Here is a 6,000-nt window from a genome sequence, read left to right on the forward strand (position 1 = left end):
AGGTCATCCTTGTTGTGGAGTACATAGCCTCATAGCTCAGGGGTATACGCTGAAGGAAAGTAATATCTTGGAGGCACAGATAAAGTGGTCTATCATGAGATAATAGCCAAAGTTCCTCCACATGCATGGTGAAACCCTGCAAGTTCCACTGAAGTATAGGAGCCATCTATCACAGGGGTAGCACCTTCATCCTGTCTGGGCTGGGGTAGGGAGACTGCAGCAGGTGGAGGGTCAATTGTGGGGTGAAATGATTGCCCCCACACACATCTCAAATCCACCAGCTCTGGAAAATAGTCAGATGAAGCATTATGTAGAATCACATCGACATAGTCTGCCAGTTTACTACTAGATTTTACCTGTTGTTGTTGCTTCACATTGGCTTTTATCTGTTTTGCGGGCTTTACTGGAGCTGAAGCAAATCTGGAAGGCTGCATGGACTTGTTGAACTTTTTGACATCATCATCGGGGATATGCTTTGTTGTTTTTATTTTCTGTACTTTGTGTTCCTCTGGAAAGATTCTGTAGCCCCTACTCCAAACAGGGTGGTTTCCAGAGCAGTTTATACATTGGGCAGGAGACGAACAACCAACTCCTTCATCAGCGATCTTACTGCTGCTGCCACACATCGCTTCTCCTTTACACGCTAGCATGGTATGCCCAAAACTTTGGCATTTAAAACAGCACATCAGGTCTGGGCCATACGGCCATAAGTTTAGGCGAAGAAAGCCCAGCTTGATGTGTTGTGTGAGTTTGTTGCTACTGAAGGTAAGAAAGGAGTAGTTGGATTTCACCAATTCTCCACCCACCATTTCATAATGTCCTGAATGCCAACAACTTCCTCTGGACTTGCTCCTCAATTCTTCTATTTTTCTCTTGTTCTATGTGATCAGATCCAGTGGACCACACGCTGCTACAAGTTTCCTCCTCCACTGCATTCTGTCCATTGTTGCTATCTGCCATCGGTCCACATTTATTGATGCTTGGTTTAAATCTTCATGGAGGCCATCCTCCCAATGCTTCTTGGATTTCCCTGAAGGTCCCTTTCCTGTAGGTGTGAAATCCAGGAGCTTCTAAGGCCATCTGTGATCTTGCATCTGAGCCACATGGCTGCCCCACTGCATTCGTTTGCCTTTGACAGGTCCTGCTATGTTGGGCTGCTGGTATAGTTCCTCAAGCTCTGGGTTGTGTCTGATCCTCCATTCCCCTGTGTCTGCACCCAAAAGCGAACCATAGAGCTTCCTAAGCACAAAAACGAGGAGCTTATGGAAGTCCTGTTTCCGGATACTACATGTCTCACACAGGGTGTATACGTGGACAAGGAAAAAAAAATTCCGGGATTTCCCGGTTAAAAATACACTTTCTCCCGGGTGGAAAATATAGTTTTTCCCTGTTAATTGACAGTATATTTTCTCTCAGAACTGTATAACTTATCAATCCTTTGAATGGTTTTGGTTTTCTATATGGGAGTAGAATTTCCCGGTGCTTTAGGAAACAAAACACCTTCTGGAAAGATGTTTGATGCGCAGTAACATGTATGCTGCATATTTTCTTATTACGAAAGTATAAATTCTAATTCCACCAAACACCGCATGTTACTTTATGAAGCATTGAAATCGAGATTGCGATGTGTATTTGTAAGCCAGTCATAGCCCATGTCACGTGATCTCGCCAGCCGATATTCAGAGCTTCAGACACGTGGTGCAGTCAGCCAATAGCAACATCACTGTTAAGTAGCGTGAACACACAAACAGGAAAAGTTAATGGTTTAAATTTATATATATAATGTTGCTGCAAGATAAACAAAGCTTTCACATATAATATTGCTGCTACGATCGCAGGTTCGAATCCTGCCTCGGGCATGGATGTGTGTTATGTCCTTAGGTTAGTTATGTTTAATTAGTTATAAGTTCTAGGCGACTGATGACCTCAGAAGTTAAGTCGCATAGTGCTCAGAGCCATTTGAACCATTTTGAGCCATATAATATTGATATCTAAAGCCAATACGCTGTAAGAGAAGATAAGCTTTCACATATAATGTTGATCTTTTATGCACGTATTACATTTTAAGGTTATCACACAAATGTGCTAAATAAATTTTTTAATAACGGCATAAAAATGTGATCTTCTGGGCTATAAATTCTTCTAAGTGGCTCGTCATCAAAGAGCTGATTTTTAAATGAGTCCCAGATTCCCAGTGAAGAAGGCATAGACATGATATTAAGCTTTTCAATGTGATTTCGGGATGTAAATTTCCTTGGCTACCAGTACTTTGCTATCTCATGTCTGGTTCTTTGTTATGGCATAATTCCATATGTGCTAGAAGATGAAAACGTACACTTGAAATGCACCAAACAGTTGAAACTAGCCAATAGTTTGAAATTAAACCCTTTGTTTCAAATATATTGACTGCCTCAGCGGAAAAGATTAATAAAAGAAAATTTCTTCAGCAAACCGATAAAAATAACTTCATTGTTCTGCATGGCAATTAATGCTTGACTGTCAGAAAGGTGGAAATAAAATAAAATCTGAAACGTATTTTAGCCTTCTGTAATTACATGAATGTATTATTCACACGATAGCTCCCGGCCAAAGAAATCAATTTTGTTTTCATTTGATTTGAGTGCAGTAGGCAAAGAGGAAACAGCAAAATCATTAAATGTAAACATGGGTCACTTGGAGACTACCCGCTTCCCTATTATAACTGAGACTGCTCTGGGCATCAGACCCGTATCTACGATATTTCCGAACTGGGGCAATAGTAGATAGTGGCTTCCCTTGAGGGTCTGATATAGGACGTAAAAAAAAAAAAAAAAAAAAAAAAAAAAAAAAAAAAAAAAAAAAAAAAAAGACCTTCCTCTTGTAGCGCACATCTTTCTGAAGACTCTGATACATAAAACATACGTGTCCAATTACAATTGTAAGACATGTTATCTGATCTTAATTGTGCAAAAGTGCAGCGCCACACCTCTTCACACAGCATTCTTCTATCGCACGTCACTGTATTTCGGTCTGTGGAATTGAAACGTGTATATTTTGTACTCGATGCCATTAATCTATATTCAGGACATCAGAAATTAAAACGTCCTATGGTGCATCTCCTGCTTCCAGTCGGTCAGTTTGACATCCTGACGCTCTTTTTTTTTAAAAAACTCTTCCAAAAATTTGCACTCTTTATTCCCTATTACCTTACAACTTGCTGCTTTGTGCAACATAAAATTAAGTACAGGATTCATAAAGCCAGTAAAGAGAAGAGACAAACAAGACAGTACACATTTCTTCAATCCTTAGCTCCTACAATTTTTTTATCTCTAATCTTGCTACAGCTTTAAGTGGCATGCTTTCCTTTCTGCGAAAGAATCTGTTACCTCATCAAAGTTCGTCAAACGTTTTGCTGCATAAAAAATCGAAATGTCATTGTCTAATACTGAAAAACCTGCAACTACAAATAGGCCCAAGACCAGTGTGGTTTCTCGACCTGATTACCCAAATTTTCTCACTGTCTGCGAGATAAAACAAAATAGGCCTTCATAATACTGCAGTAATTGTAACACATGCCAAATAAACGAGACTTTTTTGGCAGAAATGGTCACTTTTATAACAAGGCAGATTATAATTCACAAAGTACCAATATCAAAATGCCTATTAGGCCTACTACAAGCAAAAAGCTTTACGTTAGGAAACAGTTTTACACTTCATTCATACGCTCCAGTTTCTCAAGCATGAGATCGAAAAGTAGTAGTGCGAAATTTTTATAGAAATTTGGAATCATCTTATTCTTCCATAATTTTTGTGATGTCCACGTTTCTTCTCCTTCCTCGTTCTAACAAACAATGTTGTCATCACTAATTCTGTATCTATTCCTGCCAATGTCAAAGCTTATTCGCCGATTAACTTCACTAACTCTTCCAGAATCTCCAGTTTAGTTATCCTGTGATTATTCTCTGGTTAGGAATTGTTACATGTTCGTACAACGGGTTTTCCGCTACTTCCAGAATAGACCTTAAAGCGGCTGCTAGCCGGAGACTGTACAACTGGCCCTTGCTAGTATAGCGATCTGGCCAAAATTTTTTTGTCAAAATTTCATTTTCTTGGATACTTCGAGAAGATAATATGTAATCTTTCTTACCTGTTAGTCATTTATTCGCACTCTGGTAGTCTGAATCTATGGATTTCGCTGGTAATCGTAACAACGCTCATCATTCGCAAACCCTATAAACCACACAATCAGAAAGTGGTTGACTTTCTTTCATTTAGCTATACTCTGCTCAGCTCTTAAAGCCCCTTTTGTCTGCAGGAAAGTTTATTTCTAGATGTGACGAGGATTCCAGTGACAGAGACATCACATACACTATGCATGCATTCACAAATCAACTTATGATTCATTCAGAAATCAACTTAGAATGTGTTCAACAATGTTCAAAAACCGACAGGGACACATTTCAAAGTCATACGAATAATCGATAGACCAACGTGTGCTGGATGCTAGGCACTTTGTGAAACAAGTTTTATATGAATTTGCCCCCCCCCCCCCCCCTCCCTCCCTCCCTCGCACTCCTAGATCCAGGATTGCTGCGCAATCTGGCAGCTTGGGCGTGCCAGTATAATTTTTCCCAGTAGCACCTAGTTTTTTTTTATTTTTTATTTTTTTTACTGTGACTGCTTACACAGCCAACAGCCACGTTTCTATAGCGAGAAGTGGAAGAAAGTAGTACTCAACTGCTGTGCATGCGCATGATCCCACTCGTAACTGCTAAAACAAATCTAATAACAGTTGTGACATCATGTTCATCGGAGGTAATTTGTTGTTATGAAGCATTGCATAGTCTTCCTAAAGCCTTTGACACATTTTGCTGTTGGCAGACGCTTGTATGAGCACTGTGTTTTGTTGCTGTATATGGCGCATTTCCTTTGCAATTTAAGTTTTATTTTAGTTTTATCTCTCGTTCATGTTTTATGGCTGCAATATTATTTTGCAGTAGCAGGATACAGTAATATCCTGTGTTAGAGTATTGGTTCTTACCGCTCAAAACTACAAAAATTGAACTGAGAACAAAAATAATGTAAAATTCTCGGAATTCAAAAAAAATTCCTGGGTTCTTCCCGGTTTTCTCCCAGATGAAAAAATTCCCGGGTTTTCCCCAGATCTCCCGGGTCGTAGACACCCTGCTTACAGCCATATAGAACAAAAGGGTGGATAAATTCTCCTATAGGAATATTAACTAGATCCCTACATGTCACAACACTTTTGCTGAAGTTCAAGGTGCTGTGGAGCTCTGTTTCAATGGCATATTTCCCCAGTCACTTAGGTCTCTTTAGATTAACAGCTTGTTGGGAACTGGATTTTTCAACCAACAGTGTTCCATTTCACAACTGCTTTACAGATTTCACAGACCTGGTAATTCCTTCCAGGCCCTTCTGGATATAGAACGGTGGGACTTTCTCAAACTTTCTTCTTTCCTTTTTTTGTTACTAAACACACACTCTGATTGCCAGCCTGTGTACTGTTACTCTTTACTACATTGTTCTGATTTACTCCCGCATCTGAAGGACTGGCTACCTGGGCCCTCTTGTTAGATTGGGTGTGTTAGGTTCCAGCAACCCACCCTTCCGCTGGGAGCAGGAAGGGAAAATTTCTAAGGATCTGCCTCAGTCCCATAAACAGCTAGGGATATACAAGCCCGCCACGACAGAGACCCGCATGCTTAAGTTCGCCTTATACAACTGAGGTGTGGCAGGTTTCCCAGAGGTTGCCCGCTAGTGACTGTTCCCCCTCAACAGCCATGCATCTCATAAGAAGACAGCACACCTTGAGATTGAAGATTTTTTTTTTTTACGGAGGTTTATTCCATCCTCGAAGTCCAGGCAGTCAAGCCGAGATCCCCTTTCCCTGTGACACACAACTTCGACCACTGTGCTGCACTGTGGTTGCTGAAGTATGCCCAGAGTTTGGCAGAGGACTGACTGGCGCTGGTTACCAGTTCCCAGCTCAGGGACCCTGGG

Source organism: Schistocerca gregaria, chromosome 3, assembly GCF_023897955.1.
Source record: "Schistocerca gregaria isolate iqSchGreg1 chromosome 3, iqSchGreg1.2, whole genome shotgun sequence".
In the NCBI taxonomy this organism is placed as follows: Eukaryota; Metazoa; Arthropoda; class Insecta; order Orthoptera; family Acrididae; genus Schistocerca; species Schistocerca gregaria.